The sequence below is a fragment of the Anomaloglossus baeobatrachus genome, chromosome 6 (genome assembly GCF_048569485.1).
Source record: "Anomaloglossus baeobatrachus isolate aAnoBae1 chromosome 6, aAnoBae1.hap1, whole genome shotgun sequence".
Lineage (NCBI taxonomy): Eukaryota > Metazoa > Chordata > Amphibia > Anura > Aromobatidae > Anomaloglossus > Anomaloglossus baeobatrachus.
In genome coordinates this window covers 503,918,634-503,944,880 of record NC_134358.1, presented here as the reverse complement: position 1 = coordinate 503,944,880, position 26,247 = coordinate 503,918,634, and the positions used below count along the sequence as shown (strand labels likewise).

The 26,247-nt window shown below is 46.0% G+C and overlaps 1 protein-coding gene across 1 annotated transcript in view; it reads right to left on the bottom strand.

Moving 5' to 3' along the window:
- Positions 1-24,269, bottom strand: part of RNF32 (ring finger protein 32) — a 255,525-nt gene extending 231,256 nt beyond the window's left edge. Inside the window, exon 1 of the mRNA XM_075316749.1 lies at positions 24,169-24,269. The gene's annotated coding sequence lies outside the window, so the exon portion shown is untranslated. The remainder of the gene's footprint in view (positions 1-24,168) is intronic.
- Positions 24,270-26,247: the final 1,978 nt, after the last annotated feature.

The following is a 26,247-nucleotide window of genomic DNA, read 5'->3' as shown; positions in this document are numbered from 1 at the left end:
GAAAAAAAGTACAGGTATAAATCCAATGTAGTCTTTGAGAGTCTACATAAAATAAAACTTTTATTGAAGTTAAAAGCATAGATACAGAGACAGCATTTGGTACTGCTAAAGAGATGTTGTAGGTAAAGACCTACGCGTTTCGGCAAACCGCCTTTTGAAAGTTTCCAGCAATGTCTAGCCAACTCTCTGTTGTAGGACATGGGATATATTACTCATGTAAACAGTCCCACAATGCGCGGCAGGTGTTTTTACAATCCCCGATATGGTGGAAATCCAGAGTCGGAATTGGAAATGAAGTGAGGAAAGGGATTTGCTAGTTGCAAGGAATCTGTTAACACTAGAACTACTGGACTCGTGACACCTATATAGAAATACATGGTGCAAAGTAGTCAAAATGACTGCCTCAGTAGTTCTAGTGTTAAGGCAAGACAATAATTATTACAAACTACCAGCAACAACATTACAGTTAAGTCTGCTTTAACAGAAGGAGATACAATAAAAATGGCTTACCGAAAAGTAACCATCAAACGCTCCGCTGGTTAAATTGAAAAGTGGCAATAGGTGTCATTTCTACGGATGAGGTCTCCAACACGTGCAATCAAAATATAAAAATTTTCCGCTTTCATCCCAACATAGTTAAAAAACTTCTCGTGGTTTCCTCTCAACTCCATATATAATGTAGAATACACCCCATGTGTCATTCTTTTTTAGTCTGTACACAATAAACACACAGCATAAGATCCGTAACTTTCTAAATTGCAATCATGTCATTTACCTTATTAGTTGCATTGACTGCCAAATTCAATATGTAGGTTTAACTACAGGACTGCTAAAAACATGCATCAGGAGTAGTTATGGGAGGAACTGGACTGTAAAAGTCAGAATCTGCGTGGGTAAAAAAGTACTAGAGCACCAACCTTGGGCCCGTAGTTCTCAGGGATCCTGGTACGGCAGCCCAAGTAATTAAAAGAAATAAAAGAAAAATAAAGAAAAAAAAGGGAACGCAGGCACATTAAACTTAGCCAGTCTCTCGTGTGGCTGTACACTGCTCCGGGCCACGCTCACTACTTCCGGGGCTGCTCATTAACATCATACATATGCACTACTTCCCCCCCACTGGTAGTCCTGGTATCTGTGATTAGTTGCAGTCAGACGCGCCCCCATCCTGTGTAACAGCGTTTGACTGCTTTCAATCAGAGTCACTGTGTGTGCATCTCTATTGGTGTAAAAATAAATAAATTAAAGTAGTGTTCCCCTGTATTATGATACCCAGCACAAATAAAGCATACAGGCTGCAGGCTCCAGTCCAGACAAGTACTTATCTTGGCTGTGTATCAAAATAAGAGGAATCGCATGCAGCTTTTTTAAAAAATTTTAATAAATTTAAAAAATCTGCATGCTGTCTTCCCCAATTTTGATACCCAGCCATGATAAAGCCGGCAGCTGGGAGCTGGTAATCTCAGGCTGGGGAGACCCATGCTTATGGAGACCCCCCCAAACTAAAAATAGCAGCCTGCAGCAGCCCAAAATTGTTGAATCCATTGGATGCAACAAGCCCAAAACTTTACCGGGCTCAGCCCTATTGCCCTGGTATGGTGGCAGTCGGGGTAATAAGGGGTTAGTGACAGCTGGTGAGGATTCAGTCACCACTCTGTGTATCGAGAGTGCTGATTGTAACAATGCCCCCACATTGACTGACAGTCGTTCAGCATTAGAGGAGCCTGTAAGTCAATGCAGGGGACCTGGTTACAGCCAGCACTCTTGCTACACAGAGCGGTGACTGAATCCATGCCAGCGTCACCCAGTGACTGAATCCTGGACACTGGCAGTAGAAATAAAGTTCATAGAGACCAAAGTGCATTAATCACATATCTAATGATAACAAATAATATACAACAAGCTCAATAAAAACCATGTCCTCCACTCCAGATTTTGCAATGACCAAATCAGGGATTCTGCCACATTTGGAAAGTGATGTCCATTCTATTGAGCTTATGAAAACTTTTAAGAAGCAAATGTTCTTAATCATTCTCCGAGGTTAGATTGAAGAACAAGGGTAAGCTCTCTTGTACCCTAGCTACTAGGTACTGTTACTTTTTTCTTTTTTAACAGAAATGTGATAACTTTTAAGAGATGAAGTAAAGCCAAAAGCTTAGATAGCCTGTCATGCACCGCTTCCGTCTGTTAACGTTATGAAAACAGCACCCATTCTGGTGGGAGTTAATCTGGCCTTATTCCGATTAAAAGGTAGTGAAGCATTTTAAGTGGATGGAAGGAGGATGGGAATGCTAGGACATTCATGACACTCGATAGGTTTAGATTTTAGCCATTGTTGACAGCTGAGACAACGTGACACAGTAAAGAATGTTTCCAATCAAGAACAACTAATTTGTTTACATGTATAGAACAGTTTAGAACAGGTTTTATTTTATTTAATATCTCCCTTTTATTTACACTAGCTTACTTTTTATAGAATTATAGAAAATAGAAAATTATTATCTCTAAAACATTGAGATTTTCTTGAGTAAAAACACTTTATTTAAGCTATGGTAGTGCTGATGAGTGGACATGATGTTCAGATGATCATGATGTTTATTATTTTCGAAACCCACTATAGAAATTATTGATGAAATCAATAGCAGCTTTTAGGGGGAATGTTTTTATAAGACACTAATAGGGTTATTGGATATTGAGTTATTTGAATGCAAAAACACGAGAATATTTTCTTAATAAAATGAAACAGGTTTTTTGCACATATATTATCATTATTATTTAACGCCAATCACTTCAATCTCGAGCCATGGCAACTTGATGAATGAAAGCTTTGTAGGAACATCAAACTTGTAATCATAAAGAGATCCACCATGGTCTTCTCCAAAATTTTCTTGACAGTATCAAGCCATTGGATTTCTAGTCTTCCTTTTCGCCTTGTTCTTTCTGTTCTTTCTACCATGAAGTCCTTCTCCAGTGATTGCTCTCTTTGTATGGTGTTTCAAAAGTAGGCAAGGCATTTCTGAGTGATCCTTGAGTAACATGTCTAGCTTGATTTATTCCAAAATTGATTGATTTGTTCTTCTTGCCAACCATAGTATAGCTAATATCCTTCTCAAGCACCACATTTCAAAGGCGTTTATTCTTCTTCTGTCTGGTTTCTCTATCGTCCAGTTTACATCCATATGTTGCCACAGAAAAGACCAGACTATGTAGGAGTCATATCTTTGTCACCAGTGAAATGTTCATCATTTTGAAGACCTTGTCCATTGACTTCATTGTTGATTTGCCCATAGCTATTATCCTATTGACTTCTGGTGTCATCGCTGCATCTTGAGTGATCATTAATCTGAGTTGGTTGAAATCCTTTGCAACTTCCAGTTTGTCAGCATCTATCTCAAATGTGTCCCAGTCATACTTGAAAGTAGGCAATATCTTTTCCTTCTTTGTATTGAGTAGGAGTCCCATGTTCGAGCTTTCCATCCTAACACTCTATAAGTCTCTCATTAAATTTACCCATGTTGCTATCAATGTTGTGTCATCTGTGTACTTAAGATTGTTGATAATTGGTCCAGCAATTTTGATTCCGTCCTCTTTTTTGGCAAGTCCAGCTTTCCTAAGAACAGCTTCTGCATGTGAAATGCAGAGAAATGGTGACAGGATGTAACCTTATCTGACACCTTGCTCTGCTTTGAACCATGCAATGCCAGCATCCCTGCATTGTTCATCTTCCTTAATCCGGCAGGGACTCCGATGCACTCACTGCTCAGTGTGGCCCTGTGCAGTTTTCCTGGGAGATGCTTAATGCATGCACGCACTGCATGCTTATTCTGGCAAAGCCTCCAGCCTACAGCTGAGAGGCACTACATGCATAAGGAAATCTCCCTCTTAAGCTGGGTTCACACTAAGCGACAGTGACAACGACGTCGCTGTTACGTCACCATTTTCAGTGACGTAACAGCGACCTTGTAAGTCGCTGTTATGATCGCTGCTTAGCTGTCAAACACAGCAGAAGCAGCGATCATAACGTCGCTGTGCTACATGTGCAGAGAGCAGGGAGCCGCGCTTAGCGCTGGCTCCTTGCTCTCCTTGGTACAGTACACATCGGGTTAATTAACCCGATGTGTGCTGCAGCTACATGTCACAGTGCAGAGAGCAGGGAGCCGCGCGCACTGCTTAGCGCTGGCTCCTTGCTCTCCTTGATACAGTATACATCGGGTAAATTAACCCGATGTGTGCTGCAGCTACATGTCACAGTGCAGAGAGCAGGGAGCCGCGCGCACTGCTTAGCGCTGGCTCCTTGCTCTCCTTGCTACAGTATACATCGGGTTAATTACCCGATGCGTACTGCAGCCACATGTGCACAGAGCAGGAGCCGGCACTGGCAGCAAGAGCGGAGGCTGGTAACGAAGGTAAATATCGGGTAACCAGGGAAAGGTCTTCCCTTGGTTACCCGATGTTTACGCTGGTTACAGCTTACCGCAGCTGCCAGACGCCGGCTCCTGCTCGCTTCATTTCGTCGCTCTCTCACTGTCACACACAGCGATGTGTGTGTGTCACAGCGGGAGAGTGACAACCAAAAAATGAAGCTGGACATTCAGCAACGACCGGCGACCTCACAGCAGGGGCCAGGTCGTTGCTGGATGTCACACACAGCGACAGCGACGGGACGTCGCTGCAACGTCACAGAAAATGGTGACGTAGCAGCGACGTCGTTGTCGTTGTCGCTGTGTGTGACACCAGCTTTAGGCAGGTGCAAAAGCAATGTGTAAACTTAGTTGTTTGCTCATTGTCAGGTCCCCTGAACCCAAACCTGTCCTGTCAGACTGTAACTGTATCTGTCCTGCCTGTCTGAGCTTAAATCTGACCAGTCTACCATAACCCAAACCTGTATTATCTGCCTGAATCAGTGTCCAGCCAGCCAGCAACATATTTTAGCTGTCCTGTCAAAGCCAGTCATCCAGTCCGAATCAGTACCTGTATCAACCCTGCCTGTGTTCCTAAGCCAGTCCTACCTGTTGACTTGAGCCCCGTACCTGCATCGATAACCCCTGGGATCAACTGCTGCAGTACCGCCAACTGCCCCGGAGTGGTACCTGGTGGCTACATGCCAGTACAAGCCTAACCTCACCATTGGAGGATCTAGTAAAGACGAGATAGTCACTTAGTCATGTCCCTCTAAGGTGAGCTCGATCCTGTGGTACAGTGGATCCACACCCACCAGCGTGACAATTTGCTCAGGCCATGGACACTGCTGACTCCAGAACCTCTCCCCTTGATGAACTTTTTCAGGAGATGCCTCATCAACGGGATCTGCAGTACTAATTCCTGTCATACCTGTGTACTAGAAACCACTATCTGAATGCTCTGGCTCTGGCCTCACCAGCTTCACCTGCATTGCTGGCAGCAACTCTGGCAGTCTCTTCCCAGTTAGTGGTTCTCACACCTGGTTCAGGTCCCCGTCTGTCTGCTCCTCTGCGTTTTGATGGAGACCCTAAATCACACAGAGGGTTCATAAACCAGTTCTCGCTGCACTTTGAACTGCTGTCCCACCAGTTTACCTCATACCAGACAAAAGTGGTATTCATGATGTCTTATTTGAGAAGAGAGGCCCTTACATGGCTCAACCCCCTATTGGAGAGAGGAGATTCTTAAACACAGGACCTGTAAGCCTTCCTGGGGCATTCCACAAGGTCTTTGAGTCAGGTCAAGTCACTTCAGCAGTGTCCTCCCTTCTCAGGCTGTGTCTGGGTAGAAAAAATGTAGGCCAATACACTGTACATTTCCACACCCTGTCCTCTAAACTCGGTTGGAAGAACGAGGCATTTATTGGAGTCTTCTGGGAGGGTCTGTCTGGAAGAGTAATGAGCTTGCTGGAGAGACATACCCACCTCCCTAACTGACCTTATTTCTCTGGCAATCCATATTGACCTGAGGTTTCAAGGAACTGATGCATGAGAAGAGCTCAATGAGGCTGGCAACGTCTTTCTAGATGCCACTTATTCCTCAGTCTTCTACGTCTGCTGCCTCTCCATGGCCTACAAAGGTCAGCCGTGTGAAGCTGGCTGAGCAATAACAGGAACATCGCCACGCCAGAGGCTTGTGTTACTACTATAGCAGCCTAGAACATCTCATCCGCACATGTCCCTAAAAGTCAGGAAACTGTTAAGTCTAGGGTTTATTGGAGAAGCAACCGTAGGCAAGAATAACTCCTATCCGCCATTGACTCTGTCATTGCCTGTGACCTATTAAGAAGTCCGGTTCACTAAAATGGCCTATCTGGATTCTGGTTCTGTGGAACACTTCATGCAACATGCCATGGTAGATTGGTATCAGATTCCTGTTAAATGTCTCCAAACTCCACTGATGGTCTCATTGGTCGATGGGAGTGCCTTATCCAAAGCTGTTTTAGTTACTGAGCAAGTGGAGCTGCGAAAAGAAATGCTTCATACTGAAAGGATTGCTTTTTACATACTACCTGGAGTGTCGCATTCTCTACTATTGGGTCTTGCATAGCTATGTATCAATGAGCTTGTCTTGCACTGGAGATCTGGAGAGGTGCTTCATTGAGGACAGTCCTGTTATGAAAGATGCCTCATCTCTATACATCTGGTTCGATCACCATCTAATCTGCCTGATCTGCTACCCGCTTATTTTTCATACGTAAATGACTGATAAAAATGAGGCTGAGAATTTACCTCCACATGTGGTGTACTATTGTCCCATTAACCTGCTTTTGAGATGTTCTCCACCTAGAGGTCGTATCTATTCTGTCTCAGGCGGCGATGCAAGTTAAGACTAAAAACATCAAGGAGAATCAGGCAAGGGGATTCATGCGGAAATCTTCCTCTCCAGCCAGTGCATGCTTCTTCTTCATTAAGAAAAAGGATGAAGCTCTTCTGCCTTGTATATACAAGAGAAGCCTTAACCAGATCATAGTCAAGAACAAGTATCTGTACCCATGCATTTCGGAGTTGTTCGATTGCCCGAGAGAAGCAAGGATCAAGCACCAAGCTCGATCTGTGAGGAGTGTAAAACCTGATACGCTTATGCCGGGGAGACAAATGGAAGACTGCTTTTAACACTTGGGATGGTCATTACAAGGATCGTGCATGCCATTTTGGCTCAGTGATGCCCCAGCTGTCTTCCAAGAATTTGTGAATTACATCTTTCGAGACCTCCTTTAAACTAATCTAGCTGACATCCTGGTCTTCTGTCTGGATTTGTCTACCAATAGGAGAAATGTTCACCAGGCCTTGAAAAGACTGAGAGAATGGCTTGTATGCCAAATTTGAGAAAAGCGTATTTCAGCAGACCTCTCTTCCTTTCCTTGGGTATATTATCTCTGTCACGGAACTGAAGATGGATTGTGAGAAGGTGTCTTCTATTCTGAAATGGCCTCACCCTGTTGGAGTTAAGGCAATCCAATGGGTCTTGGGATTTGCAATTCTTTTTGGAGGTGGATGCTTGTTCTTTTTGGGCTGGGGCAGTGTACAAGGAAAATTCTTCCTCCTGTTGAATAGCAGCCTGCAGTTTCTTTTCCAAGGCCTTCTTTGCTTTTTAGCACAACTATTCAATTGGAGACTATGAGTTTTTCGCTATAAAGTCAGCATTGGAGGAGTGGCATTATCTAATCTGGGGTGCAGTGCATCCTGTAAATATTTTCACCTACCATAAAAACCAGGCGTATCTTCAGTCAGGCTAAATCACTGCCAGGCTACATGGTCACTGGTTTTTTTTGCCCGCTTTAACCTTGCTTTTTATTTCTTGCCGGAAGACTAGAACATCAAGGTGGATGCATTTTCAAGATCCTTTCTTCCCACTGATCAAGAGGAGGAACCTCAACATATTACCAATCCTTCTAAGATGATTACTGGCTCCGGTGAACCTGTCTCAGATATGTCCAGGGAAGATTTTTGTTTTGAGATCTGGCAGAAAGAAGGTTGTGCTGTGGGGTCACTCATCTAAGCTGGCTGGTCAGAAAAAGACTTCCCTTCTTATCTCGCGACTTTATTGGTGGCCGAACATGTGGAAGAATGTTGTGAAATTTGTCTCTGCCTGTCCATCTTGTGCATGAAATAAGACTCTCAAACAACTTCTGCCTGGAAGTTTCCTTCCACTTCCTTTTCTGTCAGCTCCTTGGCAGCACATTGTGATGAACTATATTACTGACATTCCGGTATCCTTTGGTTGTGCCTCCATCTGTGTGGTAGTGGACCGATTGTTGAAAATAACCAATTTTACTCCTCTGTCTGGTATACCATCTTCTCCGCAGCTCACTGAGAAGATTGTCCAGCACATCTTCCATCTCCATGGACTATCTCTTCACATAATATCCAACAAGGGCATCCAATTTACGCCCAGGTTCTGGAGAGCTTCTTGTACAATTTTGAATGTTTCTTTGGACTTTTCGTCTGCTTACCATTCCAAGTCCAATGGCTAGATGGAATGGGTTAACAAGATATTGTCTAATTTTCTGCAGCACTTTACGAACATACACCATGATGACTGGATCAAATTATTGCCATGGGCAGTTTTCGTAGAATAAACATGTAAGCAAGGCTTTAGCAAATTCTCCATTTTTCATTGTTTATGGACAACAGCACAATGTGCCTCTTTGGACATCCCTGCGGATGATGCATTATTTAAAGACTTTTCCAAGATCTGGAAGGACCCCAAGGACACCTTAGAAAAGTCGTCCGAATGGATGAAGAGATGTGAGGACAAAACATATTAAGAGCCACCATGTTTTCGTCCTGCAGATAAGGTGTGCCTCTCCTCAAAATACATCTGCCTGAAGATTCCATCATCGTCAAGTTGGGTCCATGCTTTCTTTGTCCCCTTGAAGTCATCAGTCGTATCAACGATGCCTCCTAAAAGCTGAAGCTGGCTCCTCAAACCACTCATTCTGAGTAGAAATGAGAGACCCCATGGGTTATTCGGGTTTGTCGAATTCCCACGGACTTTAAAAAAAACCCTTTGGTTTAAGACCTGACATTGACCTTAACTTGACCCCAGACAATGAACCCCATACATGTCAATGAGATGAGAAGTTCTGTGCTGTAAAATTGTTGTTGCAAGGGCTAGGGGGCTGCAAAAGGAAATATAATGGGGGTAAGAGGAGGACAGTTATACACACTGTTTGCCAATATTTCCTATAAGATAAAAATAGAAGAAAAAAACAGAAGTTGTGCACTGCACTGCTTACCACTCTGTGGAAAATGCTGCAAGAAAGTCCTTTGGCTCAATTCCATGTAGAGCCTGTCTTGTGGGTGCTTGAAGTGCAGATCAGCTGCTGTATCCTCACATTGGACTTGGCTGAAAAAAACAGCTGACGGCAAGTGGAAGTCCTGAACTACCGTGGTGCTAAATGCCAAGAAGCCAGAGCAAGTACCAATATCATAAAAAAGAGAAGTTTTGGCAGCACTCTGCGGTGTCAAGAAATCTATTTTATTTTTCTTTTTTGCAGACAGGTGATACAAACATGAGGGAGCAGGGGGAGCGGAGCACAAGGACGACGGTACCGTTTCGCACCTCTAGGGGTGCTTTCACGGGTCCACACGGATCCTATAGGATAACCCAGCACTCTTTTCTGGGCCCACTCTTTAAACTTCATGAATGTTCATTGCTTCCCCCACCCACTCTCTGTGCCTGCATCTCTGATTAGTTGCAAATGGCTATAAATGCCCTCCACCCTTTGTGCTGGCATCAGTTATTGGTTGAAGCCCAGTTTGCAGTATTGTAGTGCAAAAACAAATTAATAATTAAATAAAATAGAATGATCTTCCATTCTAATTTTGCTAACCAGCGCGTATAAACTAGATGGCTATGGGCTGCAACCCCCAGCTGTCTGCTTTACTGAGGTTGGTTATCAAAGGTAGAGGGGATACCTTGCTGTTTTTTTAAATTATTTAATTCAATATTTTTTTTTTAAAAAATTGCATGAGGTCCCTCCTATTTTTTTTTTAACCAGCCAAGATAAAGCTGGCAGCTAGGGGCTTGCAATATCAGGCTGTGAAGGCCCATAGTTATTGGCACCTCCCAGCCTGGAAATGGAGCCCAAAGCTGCCCCATAATTGGTGCATTCATTAAAAACTCCCCCACACTCACTCATTCACCAATTTATTAATTCAAATGTATTAATCATTCAAAAAAATCCTCAAAGTTTTGACGTAATCCAGTTGGGGAATAAAGACTTTAGCTGTTTACCAAGACATATTCCAGGTACAATTTCAACATGGATTTAAATTGCAGCCTCTCAGATTTAATTGAGGGCATTTATATTCTAATTGGAGTCAGGGTATATGCACACGATCAGGACCCGCTGCAGGAGACCGCAGATGCTTGTGCCCACGATCCGGGCTCGGGCAGTTGCAGTCTTTCGCTCTGTTCTCCCTGCGGAGAACACTGCGGCTCCACAGCAAAGAATTGACATGGTGCGGTTCGGAGACCCGCACCGCAGGTCAATTTACGCTGTGGGAAGTACACTCACAGTGGGCATGGGATTTCTAGAAATCCCATCCACTGTGCTTGCACTATATGTCTCAGCATTTTGGACACAGCTGAAACATGATGCATCCAAAACTCTGTGAACCCTGATCGTGGGCATGTACCCTAAGAGTTTAGCTATTTAATATGTACAGTGGGTACGGAAAGTATTCAGACCCCTTTACATTTTTTACTCTTTGTTTCATTGCAGCCATTTGGTAAATTCAAAAAAGTTCATTTTTTCTCATTAATGTACACTCTGCACCACATCCTCACAGAAAAAACAGAAATGTACAAATGTTTTGCAAATTTATTAAACAAGAAAAACTGAAATATCACATGGTTATAAGTATTCAGACCCTTTGCTCAGACACTCATATTTAAGTCACATGCTGTCCATTTCTTTGTGATCCTTCTTGAGATGGTTCTACTCCTTCATTACAGTCCAGCTGTGTGTTTAATTAAACTGATAGGACTTGATTTGGAAAGACACACCTGTCTATATAAGACCTCACAGCTCACAGTGCATGTCAGACCAAATGAGAATCATGATGTCAAAGGAACTGCCCAAGGAGCTCAGAGACAGAATTGTGGCAAGGCACAGATCCGGCCAAGGTCCCAAAATAATTTCTGCAGTGCATAAGGTTCCTAAGAGCACAGTGGCCTCCATAATCCTTAAATGTAGGAATTTTGGGACCACCAGAACTCTTCCTAGACCTGGCCGTCCAGCCAAACTGAGCAACGGGAGAAGAGCCTTGGTGACAGAAGTAAAGAAGAATACCAAGATCACTGTGGCTGAGCGCCAGAGATGCAGTAGGGAAATGGGAAAAAGTTCCACAAAGTCAACTATCACTGCAGCCCTCCACCAATCGGGCCTTTATGATAGAGTGGCCAGATGGAAGCCTCTCCTCAGATCAAGACATATGAAAGCCCACATAGAGTTTTCAAAAAAACACACGAAGGACTCCCAGACTATGAGAAATAAGATTCTCTGGTCTGATAAGACTAAGATAGAACTTTTTGGTGACAATTCTAAGCAGTATGTGTGGAGAAAACCAAGCACTGCTCATCACCATATGGTGGTGGCAGCATCATGCTATGGGGGTTTTTTCAGCTGCAGGGACAGGATGACTGTTTGCAATTGAAGGAAAGATGAATGCAGCCAAGTACAGAGATATCCTGGAAGAAAACCAATTCCAGAGTGCTATGAACCTCAGACTTGGCCAAATGTTCACCTTAGGGCAATGACCCTAAGCATACAGCTAAAATAACAAAGGAGTGGCTTCAGAACAACTCTGTGACCATTCTTCACTGGCCCAGCCAGAGCCCTGACGTAAACCCAATTGAGCATCTCTGGAGAGACATGAAAATGGCTGTCCACCAACGTTCATCATCCAACCTGACGGAACTGGAGAGGATCTGCAAGGAAGAATGGCAGAGGAGCCCCAAACCCAGGTGTGAAAAACTTGTTGCATCATTCCCAAGAAGACTAATTGTCTGTACTAGCTCAAAAGGGTGCTTCTACTTAATACTGAGCAAAGGGTCTAAATACTTATGACCATGTGATATTTCATTTTTTCTTGTTTAATACATTTGCAAAAATTTCTACATTTCTGTTTTTCTTTTCTTTCAAGATGGGGTGCAGAGTGTACATTAATGAGAAAAAAAAATAACTTTTTTTGAATTTACCAAATGGCTACAATGAAACAAAGAGTAAAAAATTTAAAGGGGTCTGAATACTTTCCATACCCACTGTAGCTGAATCTTTTTTAGAGTAGAAAATTATCTCAAAAGCTCTTTAATAGGCTGCATGAGCTACTCCCTTGTTAATCCATCATCAATTAAGCAGGTAAAAAGTCTGGAGCTGATTCCAGGTGTGGCATTTGCATTTGGAAGCTGTTGCTGTGAACCCACAACATGCGGTCAAAAGAGCTGTCAAAGGCATAGATACATCATCATTAGGCTGTAAAACAGAAGAAAGCCATCAGAATGTGTCACATGTAGTTTTGCTCAAACTTTGCCAACTGTCATTGCGGCGTTAGGCTCTGTTTAGACTGCAGATTCTGATACTCTTCCTGATGGTTTCTCTGGTGTCTGAGATCAAGAGGGTGGTGACCTGCTGTGTGCTGACTCATAGGCAGGCTAGCAAACGTTGATCACTGCTAGTCTGCTTGCTCCTTGTATCACATGTTGTGGGGAAGCCTATCATATCTGCACCCTTCCTATTTCTTCTGGGTGAATCTGTATATCCATGCCAGCTATATTTTCAATGTTGTTTTTTGTGGTGTGATGTCCCAGATTCTTTGGTGAAAATTGTGCTATTTGCTTGTTGCATTTATGGAGTTTACTAGTGTTGTTTTGTAGCTTCCTTCCTGCTCTTGTTTTTCCTCCTGAACCTCTTTTTTGTCTTTACTTTTGTGTGTGTGCGGAGTGTGACAGAGTTTTGGTTCTCCTTTGTCAGTCTAAATCTGGGAGATTTATTACTCTCCTATCCCATCCCTCCGTGGGGGGAAGGGGAGGGAGAATCAGATCAAGACTGGTCAGGAGCAAGGCCAGGAAGGAGACTGAGGCATTTCCACCATAAGGGGTATCCCTGAGTATAGGGATAGCATAAGGCCCCCTAGGTTGAGTGACAGGTTAGGGGCCCCAGTTCCCCGCTATCCCATAGTCATCATGACAGAAAGATAGTAGAAATGTTAGGAGTGGCCAAAGCAATAGCTTGGTACATTATAAAAAAAAAAAAGAGTACACTGGTGAGCTTGGGGAGTCAAATACCTGGAGGTCCACGGAACAGTGGTGTTTGATCACAGAATCCTTTCCACATTGAAGAAAACCCCTTTCACATCATCCACCCAAGTGAAGAACACTCCCCAGGAAGTAAGGTGTTTCAGTATCTAAATCTACACTGTTGAGTACATCATTGAATAATTTATTGAAATGAGGAGGCTTTGTAGAATAATAATTAGAGTTCCTAAACATTTCACATTTTGTTTTTGTTCAACCTCTATAATTAAACCTAAAAGTCTACACTTCAATTACATCTCAGTTATTTCAGTTTATATAAAATAGAGCTCAAATCACAAAGATTCAGTCTCTGTCCAAATATTTATGGACTTAACTGTATTTTCTTAATGAAATACAATTAAAAAATCAATAAATAAAACCTTTAGGCAAAGTTGACATTAGTACCAGGTTCAATTGGCCAGTGGCCAAAGCATCCTGTGCTTGGAGGTCCACAGGAAATGTGGCCAAGCATGGTCTACACTCTTCAAGCTGAGCGTATTGTAGACAGAAGGCTCACGATACTCTGTCACTTGAGGGCTCACATACTTTTACCAGGAGCCAGCTCTGTTATATTCTAAAAAGTACTATTTTTCAAGACATTATTGTAAGACCCACTACCTATAGTTTTCTACTATACTCTTGCCCAGTTTGCCTAGTGTCAGAGAAAAATGTGGACTTTATTTCTTAGACACTAAGCTTTCGTATCTTCGATAAAAGAAAATAGCTATTTACTTGTGTTTCTTTCTCAGGTAGGGGTATTTTCGCAAGGTAGGAATTAAAGAATTTGGAAAATGAATGGAATTCTTCACAACACACCTTAGACTGAGCATTTATTGTGAGAAGGGATTAGTGTTTCTTCTTGACAAGATTTACAATTTTTTAAAGAAATATAGAACAATTCACTGGAACCAACACAAATGTTGTTGGAAAGAACTAATGGGAGACATTTTGGATGCTTAAAACAAGTTAAAACACAATTTTTTATTAAAGTGTCCTATACAATCCACCGACAGTGGGAGGGACAAGTAGGGATTTGAGCTGTGACCGCTGGAGAAAGGGCACATTTTTTATACATATTTTGCAAAACCTTCCTTTTTTAAAGAAAGTCACATATATAAAATATGCTATTTAACTTTCTACAGAAAAATTAATTGCAATCCAATGTCTTATTCCAGAGAAATCCTTGTTTTTCTTATATGTAAATTAACTACTCAGGGTTGGACTATCTGAGACCCTGACTGATTGCCAATAACAGGCTACTTGTGCCCCTGCCCATTTTTTCCTGGCCAGGAGGAGTTGAATGGAGAGACAGCTGTAATGTGATCACTGGTAAAATGCAAGAAGGGAGGTATGTATCACTGAGATTATTAGCCTCAGTGATTTGAACCCAGATGTATCCTTTAGTTTGGCTAGGTTCTGAGAAGGTTAAATGGCTTTTAACAGGGCAGGGATTTTGTGAACCAATAAAGAGATGGGTGGAATGGCTCTTCACCATATGGACCACACCATATGGACCACACCTTAGGGTGTGGTCCAGGAGATAGAAGTAAGGCGTCTGGAATCACTCTGGGTTCTGTGTTTGGAGGTAGAAGACCTCTAAAGTGGTGCTCTGTTTGAGCAGAACAGAACCCTGAAGCTTAGTAGGAGGACCCGCAGTTGTATGGACGGTATTTAGGCTCTTTTATTTTATTTGTGCCAGGAAGACTTTTGTTATTTTGTTTCACTTTGTTGGGCTGGTTTATGCATTGCAATAAACCAGTTGAAAAATTTAAATGAGAAATATTCTTGTGACTACCTCAAATGGCCGTTGAGTGAGTTGATGTACTACACAGGTTACTCATTCACTGCTAACAAGGGCATTGCATGGCTATCTATCAGTATATTCAGTGTCATAAACTTAAATGAAACAGCAGGGCACATATACCTCCGGGTGCTAATCATAAGAGAGTAAGTGATGAATGGGGGACTATTATTTTTATTTAATGGCCTTCAGCTCGATTTTGAGCCATGTCACCTTGATGAATGAACACTCTCTAGGAAGATTATTTTTGTGCAAGGCTAGATAGGTCCACTAGGGTCTTTTCAAACGTTATCTTGATTGTATTAAGCCATCAGGTTGATGGTCTTCCTCTTTGGCTTGTTCCTTTTATTCTTCCAACCATTATGTCCTTCTCCAGTGATTGTTCTCTTCATATGTCCAAAGTAGGCAAGTCTTGGTGATACTTGCTTCGAGTGACATCTGCAGTAATTGTTCCAAAATTGATTTGTTTGTTCTTCTTGCCATCCATGGTATTGATAACATCCTCCTCCAGCCCCAAATTTCAAAGGCGTTGAATTATTTTCTGTCTTGTTTCTTTATCATTTAGGTTTTGCAGCCATAGATTACTACAGAAAAGATCAGACTATGCACAAACCATGTCTTCATTGCCAACATAGAGGCCCTATTGGGGGCCTCTATGTTGGAGAAACAGGACAGAGACTGAGAGCAAGGATGAGATCTCACCGCCACACAATTACGGACAAAAAAATCCATTTACCTGTGGCCAAACATTTCTGTGCTCCAGGACACAACATAAACCACATGAAAGTTGTCATATTAAAAGGCAACTTCAGATCACAGAGCCATCGCAGGGCCTGGGGATACAAATTCATCACAATGTTTAACTCTGTGGACACAGGACTCAATCTCTCAGAAGGATTTATGACTCATTATAAAATCTGAGAGGTCAGCTCCAGAGACTCACCAGACCTCTGATCCCACATGGATATTGGGACAATAAACTCACACCACTAATCAAAGCTAATTAAGGATTCACTTTCCAAGCTCAGTGTTTGTTTATTTAAATGTCCTTTTAGGCTATGTGCCCACGCTAGAATGTCCCTGCGGATTTTTTTGCCTGAAAATCCGCGACTTTCGCGGCAAATCCGCACCCGCGGATTTGCCGCGGATTTGCCGCGGATTTACCGCGGATTTGCCGCGGATTTTGATGCGGATTTTTTTTTTTTTTTTCCCCATTCAAAGCCAAAAATCCGCACCAAATCTGCACCAAACAATTGACATGCTGCAGATTTTTCCGGATCAAAATCCGCGGCAAATCCGCCGCGGAAAAATCCGCAGCATGGGCACAGCATTTCCAAAATGCCATTGAAATGGCTTGGAAGTGCTGCTGCAGATTTTCGGCAAATCCGCGGTAAATCCGCGGCAAAATCCGCGGTAAATCCGCGGTAAATCCTGTAGCGTGGGCACATAGCCTTACTATGCATCGCTCTGCCCTGTTTGTGTATATATTTGTGTTTCTTCAGATATTTTGTCATACCATGCCTGAGGAAGAGACCTGAGATGTCTCGAAAGCTTGCTTTATAACATCATATTTTATTTTAGTTAGCCATTAAAAGGTATCACAACTACAAAATTTTAATTTTGTTTCTCTCACTGAGAGCAATCAATCATTTTTCAACTGGCTAACATGGTACCAAAACCTTTTTCTTCATTGCCAGTGAAATGTTCCTCAATTTGAAGACCTTGTCCAGTGATTTAATTGTTGATTTGCTCATAGCTATTCTTCTATTGACTTTCAGCGTCTTTGCTGCATCTTGAGTGATCATTAATCATAATAGGTTGAAACCCTTTACAACTTCCAGTTTGTTGCCATCCATCTCAAATCTAGTTATACTGGCATTAGTCAATATCTTTGTCTTCTTTGTATTGAGTAAGCGTGCAATGTGCAAGCTTTCCATCTTGACACTCCGTAATAAGTCCATTATTCTATCTATTCTTGTTGTATCGTCTGCGTATTTAAGCTTCTTGATGATTCCAATAGTTTCTGCAAATTAATTGAAGAGATATTGTGACGCCCTGGGCAAGCCAGGGGTCACAGGTCATCCAGCACACCCTACACCCCAGATAGGAACACCAAGGCTAACCAAAAATCCTTGTTGCCTTCCTCCAGGGGCTGATGTCCACACCAGGTGGGGGTGGGCCAGGCGGTTGGCTCCGCCCACCAAGGAGTTCACAGCCCTGGAGGCGGGAAAACCAGGCAGATCAGTTAGAGATAGAGTTAGGAGGAGGAAGTAGAAGGAAGAAAAGTGGTAGAGGAGCAAAGGAGAGAAGCTGAAGTAAAGTGAAAGTGACAGTTAAGACAGCCTGAGGTTGGTCCGGGTGTGTGCCCCGGACTGAGAGACAGCAAGGTCAGCAGACGGCGGTGACTGTCCGCAGGAGCGGCTGACCGGAGGTTGCCGAAAGGACCGCGGACGGGTGGTGGCCCGGCAGTATCGGAGCGGTATACAAAGTGAAGCCAGCACCAGTGGCAGGGGCCTTTCGGATCCCGGCAAGGCTAGGAGTCGCCGTGAATTTGCCAAATCCGTTAGTGAAGGGGACCTCTGGGTCTCCCAACAACCAAGTCCCGATTGAAAGCAACAGTCCAACCGTTACAGAGAGACACCGCCACCGCCAGGGCACCAGTTTCTCAGGGCCAGCGCCTGCGGGCAAAGTAGGGCTCCTCCGGCCCATATCCAAGCCGGGGAGCGGGTTACCGGTGGGAACCCATCGTTACCATCATCATCTCAGGTGCAGGAAAAGGGACCGTTACCGTCAACTACTGGGGAACAGCAAGTGCAGCCGTCCGTGGGAACCGTCTTTCCAGCCGTGTGTTTTACCGAGAACTGTGTCCTTGTCTCAGGCTGAGTGAGTACCACAGTGCCGCAAGGCACAGCGCTGCCCCCGCGTCCCTGCACCCCACCATGCCCTGCACCGGCCCCGCCATCCTTCATCACCCACCTCATCACTGGGCCCCGGGACAACCAACCCCCTACCCACGGAGGGGAGGACTAACATCTAGCTGCTCCATACCATCACTCCCGGGATCCCCATACCGAGCAGCGGTGGTGTCAACAAATCACCACAACCATGGGTGGCGTCACGGACAATAAACAATCCCAAAAACCAATCCCCTTTCACTCACGGGTGAGGAGCGCCGCTCGAGTCCCCGGGATCCGGCCCATCGCTCGAGCCACCGAGCTGCAGCAGCAGGCCGCAGCAGCCGCAGCGGCAGCCGGACCCGAGCAGTGGGAGAGCGCGGCGTCCCCTCCTCTGCCCGCGACAACTTGGCGTCACGAACAGGATCTTACCGCTCTGCCGTCTGGTAGAGGTGCGCCTTGTGTACCACCGGAGGTGTCCGGCCGGAAAATTGCAGAAGTCGCCATCTTTGGCGCGAAAAGTTCCCGCTCGAGCGTCTTCTCGAGTAGTGGAGGCGCGAAGGCCAAAACCCCGCCCCGATAGAGGAGGGGCCGAAAGGAGGCTAGGGAAGACGGAATGGCGGCTGGCTGCATGTGAGCGTGGCTATAAAAGCAGGGACGCCAGGACCCTGCAGCCATCTTGTTCCTGGGAGAATCCGCCAGCAACATGTGGATGCCGTCCCGCAGCACCGTAGCCCCCGCGCCTGGAACCGCGGCGTGGGTGGAGATCCGGACCACGCAGCTCTACCAGAGGCTGCAGGTCAAGATGCAGCTCCTCGTGGAGGAGTGGGAGACCAACATGGCGGACGTCATAGCGACTGTGCGGAGACGCGAGGAGGAAGCGGAGGAAGGGAGGGTGAGTGACCCACGCCCCGATGCCCTTGAAGGGCCAGTCATCGCGGCTGCGGGACCCAGTCCAAACCCTCTCGCCCTGCTGCCTCCCTCGCCACCCGTCTCGGAAGCCGTGACCCCGCCACTAGGCCCGCTACCACCGCAACCGGTAGCGATACCCAGCATGTCCGCCAAGGCGGACCGACCTGCAGCCGGAGCCCGTAGTCGACCGGAGGTGCTGCCCTGGAAAGCCCCGAAAATCGAACCGGAGGCGTCCCCCAAGAAAGTCCCCGAGCCGGAGCCGATGACCCGCTCCGTGCCGAAGGCCCAACCGCGGAAAGCCCCTGTGCCCATCCCCCACACTTCGGCTGAGGTTGCGCCGGGTTGCCAATGCAAGACAGCGTCTAAGGCCAAGTCACCGCGGGACCTGCCGCTCAGAGTACCAGCAGTGGGCAATGTCCAACAGGTCTCGCGGGGCCCGACCCGTGCGCCGGAGCTCGCAGCAGTGCCGTACTGGGACAGGGAGCCGGTACCGTTGGGCCTGGAGATAGAAGAGAGGGAAAAAAAGAAGGCGGAGTTGGTGGCCTGTGCAATCCGGGAAAAAGAGAACCTCCGTAAGGCAACTTTCCGTGTCCGGGGCCCGCTGTACGAAGGGCAGGTGAGGCGGTTTGATGTCCGCCGGGGCTATGGATATATATATGAACCGGGCCTGGAGGCCGAAGTGTTTATAGCTCGGCGAGATGTGAATGCTCACCTGCCAGAGGAGCACCCCGGTCGTAACCTGATGCCGGGCAATATAGTGCAGTACACCCGGCACTGTGGGGAGAGGGGGTGGTTCGCGCTGGATGCTAAGTTGAGGGGCAGCCAGGAGTCCCGTGTGAGCGCCACGCCCCCTCCCTCAGGTGATGTCGAGGACTCAGAATGATGGCAGCGGAGCACCGTTGCACCATCCCCGTAGGGACCAGAAGAATGTGTTGTGTGTTTAAAAGTTTTGAGAAAATGAAAAATGAGAAAATGATTACCGTGAAAGTAACCTGATTATCTGCAACCGTGATTTGGAAACCGGCCGTTGCCGCCACCGTTGTCCCCGTGGGGACCCCTTAGCTGCATAGAAACTTCTATGAACAGGTCCAAGAACTTGCAGGGTAACCACAAACGTTAAGTGGCTTGTAAATAAAAATCTGTTGTTGCAGCTACCGTTACCGCCTCCGGAGAGGCAGGTTGGAGGGAGGGGCCCGCAGTGGAGCAGGCTGGGGCCCAGCCACCACAGGAACTGGTGGCTACCCTCTGGAGGGGAAGGACAGATCCCGTTCGGGTAACTTGTGCTGGACTGGGGTCAAGGGGTGCTGCCTGGGTTTTAGGGGCAGCATCAGGGCCAGGTTACTTGGGTGGGAGAGAGCGGCAGTAACAACCGTCTAAAACCGTTTTGCAACGTTTAAGTACCGAACCTCCCGATGTGGGATAATGTTTTTCTATTTGTATGTGTGTTCTTCTTTTTATATCTTTTCAGAAAATAAAACCGGTGTTGGACGGGCAGCCTGCGGACGGTCTGCATTTTGCTAAGGGGGAATGTGACGCCCTGGGCAAGCCAGGGGTCACAGGTCATAACACCACCACACCCTACACCCCAGATAGGAACACCAAGGCTAACCAAAAATCCTTGTTGCCTTCCTCCAGGGGCTGATGTCCACACCAGGGGGGTGGGCCAGGCGGTTGGCTCTGCCCACCAAGGAGTTCACAGCCCTGGAGGCGGGAAAACCAGGCAGATCAGTTAGAGATAGAGTTAGGAGGAGGAAGTAGAAGGAAGAAAAGTGGTAGAGGAGCAAAGGAGAGAAGCTGAAGTAAAGTGAAAGTGACAGTTAAGACAGCCTGAGGTTGGTCCGGGTGTGTGCCCCGGACTGAGAGACAGCAAGGTCAGCAGACGGCGGTGACTGTCCGCAGGAGCGGCTGACCGGAGGTTGCCGAAAGGACCGCGGACGGGTGGTGGCTCGGCGGTATCGGAGCGGTATACAAAGTGAAGCCAGCACCAGTGGCAGGGGCCTTTCGGATCCCGGCAAGGCTAGGAGTCGCCGTGAATTTGCCAAATCCGTTAGTGAAGGGGACCTCTGGGTCTCCCAACAACCAAGTCCCGATTGAAGGCAACAGTCCAACCGTTACAGAGAGACACTGCCACCGCCAGGGCACCAGTTTCTCAGGGCCAGCGCCTGCGGGCAAAGTAGGGCTCCTCCGGCCCATATCCAAGCCGGGGAGCGGGTTACCGGTGGGAACCCATCGTTACCATCATCATCTCAGGTGCAGGAAAAGGGACCGTTACCGTCAACTACTGGGGAACAGCAAGTGCAGCCGTCCGTGGGAACCGTCTTTCCAGCCGTGTGTTTTACCGAGAACTGTGTCCCTGTCTCAGGCTGAGTGAGTACCACAGTGCCGCAAGGCACAGCGCTGCCCCCGCGTCCCTGCACCCCACCAAGCCCTGCACCGGCCCCGCCATCCCTCATCACCCACCTCATCACTGGGCCCCGGGACAACCAACCCCCTACCCACGGAGGGGAGGACTAACATCTAGCTGCTCCATACCATCACTCCCGGGATCCCCATACCGAGCAGCGGTGGTGTCAACAAATCACCACAACCGTGGGTGGCGTCACGGACAATAAACAATCCCAAAAACCAATCCCCTTTCACTCACGGGCGAGGAGCGCCGCTCGAGTCCCCGGGATCCGGCCCATTGCTCGAGCCACCGAGCAGCAGCAGCAGGCCGCAGCAGCCGCAGCGGCAGCCGGACCCGAGCAGTGGGAGAGCGTGGCGTCCCCTCCTCCGCCCGCGACAATATGGTGACAGGTTATCTTAGGTCTGATACCTTCGTCTACTTTGAACCAAGCAAGTAACCGTGTTATATTGAGACTGTTGCTTCTCAGTCGATGTAAGGATTCCTATTGAGGCTGATCAGATGTTTCGGCACACCCATATCCTTTATGGTATTCCAAAGTTTCTGGTGATCAACACAGTCGAAGCTTTTGTTGCAGTTTGGGCTTTTCCATTATCCATCTATTGTTAGCAATTATATCTCTTGTTCCTATGTCTTTTCAGAATTCTGCTTCTTCCTCTGGCAGCTCGGTTGTCTCTGTCTCTGTAAGATCTTCAGTAGTAGTTTGCTGGCGTGAGGTATGAGTGCAATAGTTTAATAGTTTTCACAGTCAGTAGCATCTCGCTTCTTCGAAATAGGTATAAACTTCGATCTTGTCCAGTCCTTCAGCCATTTACCAGTTGTCCATCTCTGTTAACACAGGCATGTGATGACTTCAACTCCTGCTTTAGAAGACTTTATTAGGTTTATTGGAATATTGTCACATTCCGGTTGCTTTGCTTTTTGACAGCGCTTTATCGCAGCAATGACAAGTCTTTTAAGATGTTTGGTTCGCTATAATTTCCAGAGTCATTGACGCGGGCAGAGGGGACGCGCTCGCCACGCTCGGGTCCGGGGCTTCTGCTGCTGCTCGGTGGCTCGAGCAGTGGGCCGTACCCGGGGACTCGAGCAGCGCTCCTCATCCACGAGTGAAAAGGGGGTGGTTTGTTTAGGGAGATAGTTCGTGATGCCACCCACGGGTCGTGGTGATTATTAGCACCACCGCTGCTGATGACGGGGATCTCAGGAAGGATGGTAGGGAGCAGCTAGAATGTTGTCCCCTCCGTGGGTAGGGGTTGGTGATCCCGGGGCCCGGTGGTGTAACGGGGAGGCTGGATGGCTGGGGGTGCAGGGTTGCAGGGGCAGCACGGCGCGGTGCTGGATGGCACTGATGTACTCACTCAGGCAGTCATGACAGAGTCTCTGGTAAACCAAATGGCTGGATTGATGGGTCCCGCAGCCGGCTGCAGTGTTGTGCTCTCCCCGGACGGCTGATGGTGGCTGTCTTTCCCTGCAGCTGTTAGAATGTTCTGACTCCTGTGGTTGCCCACCGGTAGTCCGCTCCCTGGCGTATAGGTGCCGTAGGAGCCCGTTTTGCCCGCAGGCGCTGGCCCTTGGATCTCTAGCCTATGGCGGTGGCTGTATATCCTCACGGTGTGGACTGTTGCCTTCTGTCGGGTCTTTGTTGTTAGGAAACCCCTGGGGTTCCGGTCACACTCATATATTTGACCGTTGTCGGCGGCTCCAAGCCTAGTCGGGGTCCGATGGCCCTGCCTGTGTGCTTAGCTTCACTCCGCTCCCCGGCTCGGTACCGGCAGGCCACCGCCCAACCCCGGTCCTACGGTTCCACAGAGATCCACTAACTCCTGCAGACGGCCACCACCATCTGCCAACCTTGCTGTTTGTGTCTGGGCCACTACCCAGACATTGACAGTTTCTGACCTCTCACTTTCACCTACAAAACTCATCTGTCTGTTTTCCTGCCTCCAGACCTGTGAATTCCTCGGTGGATGTGGCCAACCGCCTGGCTACGCCCCACCTGGTGTGGACATCAGACCCTGGAGGGAGGCAACAAGGGTTTTTGTCTGACTGTTGTGACTGTCTAGGGAAGGGGGTGTGTGTGTGTTGTTATGTCTGTGACTACCTGGCTAGTCCAGGGCGTCACATCATCATGCTTTGGCCAAAATACGGATGCTCACATCCCACGTCAAGGGTCCTCATGCTTGTGCGTCCCTACACTAAATTTAAAAGCTAAATAACAAAAAGAGGAATTATATTTTCCCCCCAAAATTTTTCTGAACAATACTGACACCAGACACACAATAACACATCACATACACACAACAAACACGAAGCAAATATACAACACAGGCGGCAAAAAACACACAGTGCAGAAAACAGAGACACAACACAGACATCATACACACAACACAGACACCAAATGCAGAACACACACAAATTCACAGCAACATACCATTACACAGTGTCAAAACAATTCCAACATACAGAGGCAAAACAATGCCAAAACACTGTGATCAAATAATGAAAAACAAAAAATATGAATATAATCGTACATTAAAACAACCTCCAACAACACACAGTGCCGACCATGAGTGGGGGACATAAGCATACTATTCTGCTGACCAGACTGATCTGACAGTTATTCCCTATGCAATGGAAAAGTGATAACTTGTTTAGGCTGAAATATCTCATTAACAATTAGATTTATGAAATTGAGACCCTCACTATTTTTTGGCCCATGTGCCAGTAGATAAAAAAAAAAAATCTACATAGCACTTCCAGTAAAAATCTAGAAGAGTAGATCCAAGAATATATGCCAAGAGCTTCAAATTAATTTCCACATGTTTGATACATGAGGCATTGTGTAACAAGTTTACAATAAAGAACACGCAACATTGATTTATAAACAAATTTACCTTGACTTTCTATGTCTTAAACCTCAAGCATCAATTCTTTGTTGTACATACGTTCGTTAATCTGTGCATGTAGCCGGCTTTTGATGTAAATAGGATTGTCTGGAAGGGTTCATTTCTCTAACAAAGGCAGTGCAGCTGCAGGTAAGCAGACAGCTAAGTCCTGAAACATGTAAGTGATACATTTTTGACTGTGTTCCATAAGCATCATTATGTTCTCACCATACGTATGTTGCTGGAGTCCAGGTTCATGACCTAACAAGCAAATATTGAAATACCCATTAAAGTTGGAATAATGGCAAGTTGTAAATTTCTATTGATTTTTTATACAGAAAATGATTTTATTATAATGTTTGCTATTGCTACTTGAATACAGATAGGACGCTGCATTCTAACTTTCAAAAAGAAACAGTAGGTCAGATTCATTAAGGAGATTTCACGAGTATTCTGGCAAAAAAACTCATTGAAATATTGCAACATTTTTGCTTAACTCAAAGCTGCCTTTTTAGAAGTTACAAAATGAGATGTTGCAAAGTCTACCCCAAAAAGTCGTAATAAATGTTGGCATAAATGACAGCATGAATGCGCACCAGTCATGACTCGAGTAATCTTTCTGGCAGAGTCACACGGCAATTGAAATATGTGCCAAAGTCTCTTAATGAATTTGCTCATCTAAAGGGGGCTTTACACGCAGCGATATCGCTAGCGATATCGCTGGTGAAAGCACCCGCCCCCGTTGTTTGTGCGTCACGGGCAAATCACTGCCTGTGGTGCACAAAATCATTAGGAGCCGTCACACATACTTACCTGCCTAGTGACGTCGCTGTGGCCGACGAACCGCGTCCTTTCTAAAGGGGCGGTTCATGCGGTGGCACAGCGGCGTCACTAAGCGGCCACCCAATAGAAGCGGACGGGTGGAGATGAGCGGCCATAACATCCCGCCCACCTCCTTCCTTCCTTATTGCTGGCGGCCGCAGGTAAGCTGTAGTTCGTCGTTCCCGAGGTGTCACACGTAGCGATGTGTGCTGCCTCAGTAACAACGAACAACCTGCGTCCTCAACAATCAACGATTTTTTAAAAATGAACGACGTGTCAACGATAAGGTGAGTATTTTTGATCGTTAATGGCCGCTCGTTGGTGTCACATGCAACAACGTCGCTAATGATACCGGTTGTGTGTCACGGAATCCGTGACCCCGGCGATATATCGTTAGATATGTCGTTGCGTGTAACGGGGCCTTTACTCCAATGAGCCAAAAAGCATTAACCAAAAAAATATTTTCTTGGTATGAACATTAAATTATAGGTATATTTATTTTTTACACTTTTCTTAAACCCTTTTGGTTTGATTGACACAAAGGATTGATACTATTTGTATACAAATCTAGCTACTTACATAAAAATTAAGTAAATCTGTTAATTTTGTCACTATTAAAACCTATGATTTGCAGGGATAGGTCAACCCCTTTAAAGCTGCACTGCGACATTTTGTTTTTATCGCATCTAATCTAAGTTCCCTGAGCCCAGTCTTATACTCAGTTGCTGACTTCTTCACCATCTTCTACCACCAGTCCCGTTGGTCTCAGACAGTTTGTGATCTGCCAGCTGCTCCAGTGTTTCATGGAGCAAGCCGAAGGCCACTCTTCAATGCAAGTCTATGAGAGCCTCATTCTGGCTCTCATAGACTTGCATTGGGAGTTTGGGATGTAACTTCTGACTTCTGGACAGTCAATAGCTGCAGTCATGAAATGGCACAACGAGACTAGAGTGATAAAAGGCTAAAATATCGCAGAGTGACTATAAGACCAGGGGCAGGGACCTTAGATTAGAAGCATCACTCCAGTGATGAAAAAAAACTAATTGTTGAAGTGGTGCTTTAAAGACAATTTGGTGAAAGCAATTGCTCAGATGTTTTCAGAACTCCCATAAATCTGAATGGAAGAGCTACACATGTGGCAACCACAGCACCAGTTAGAACACAGGAATCAATGGACCCCTGTTCTGGAGATAGATATTGTTCCCAAATATGGGACAACCACTAAGAATATAGGCAATTATTTTTCTAGTAGACCTATAAGCAATC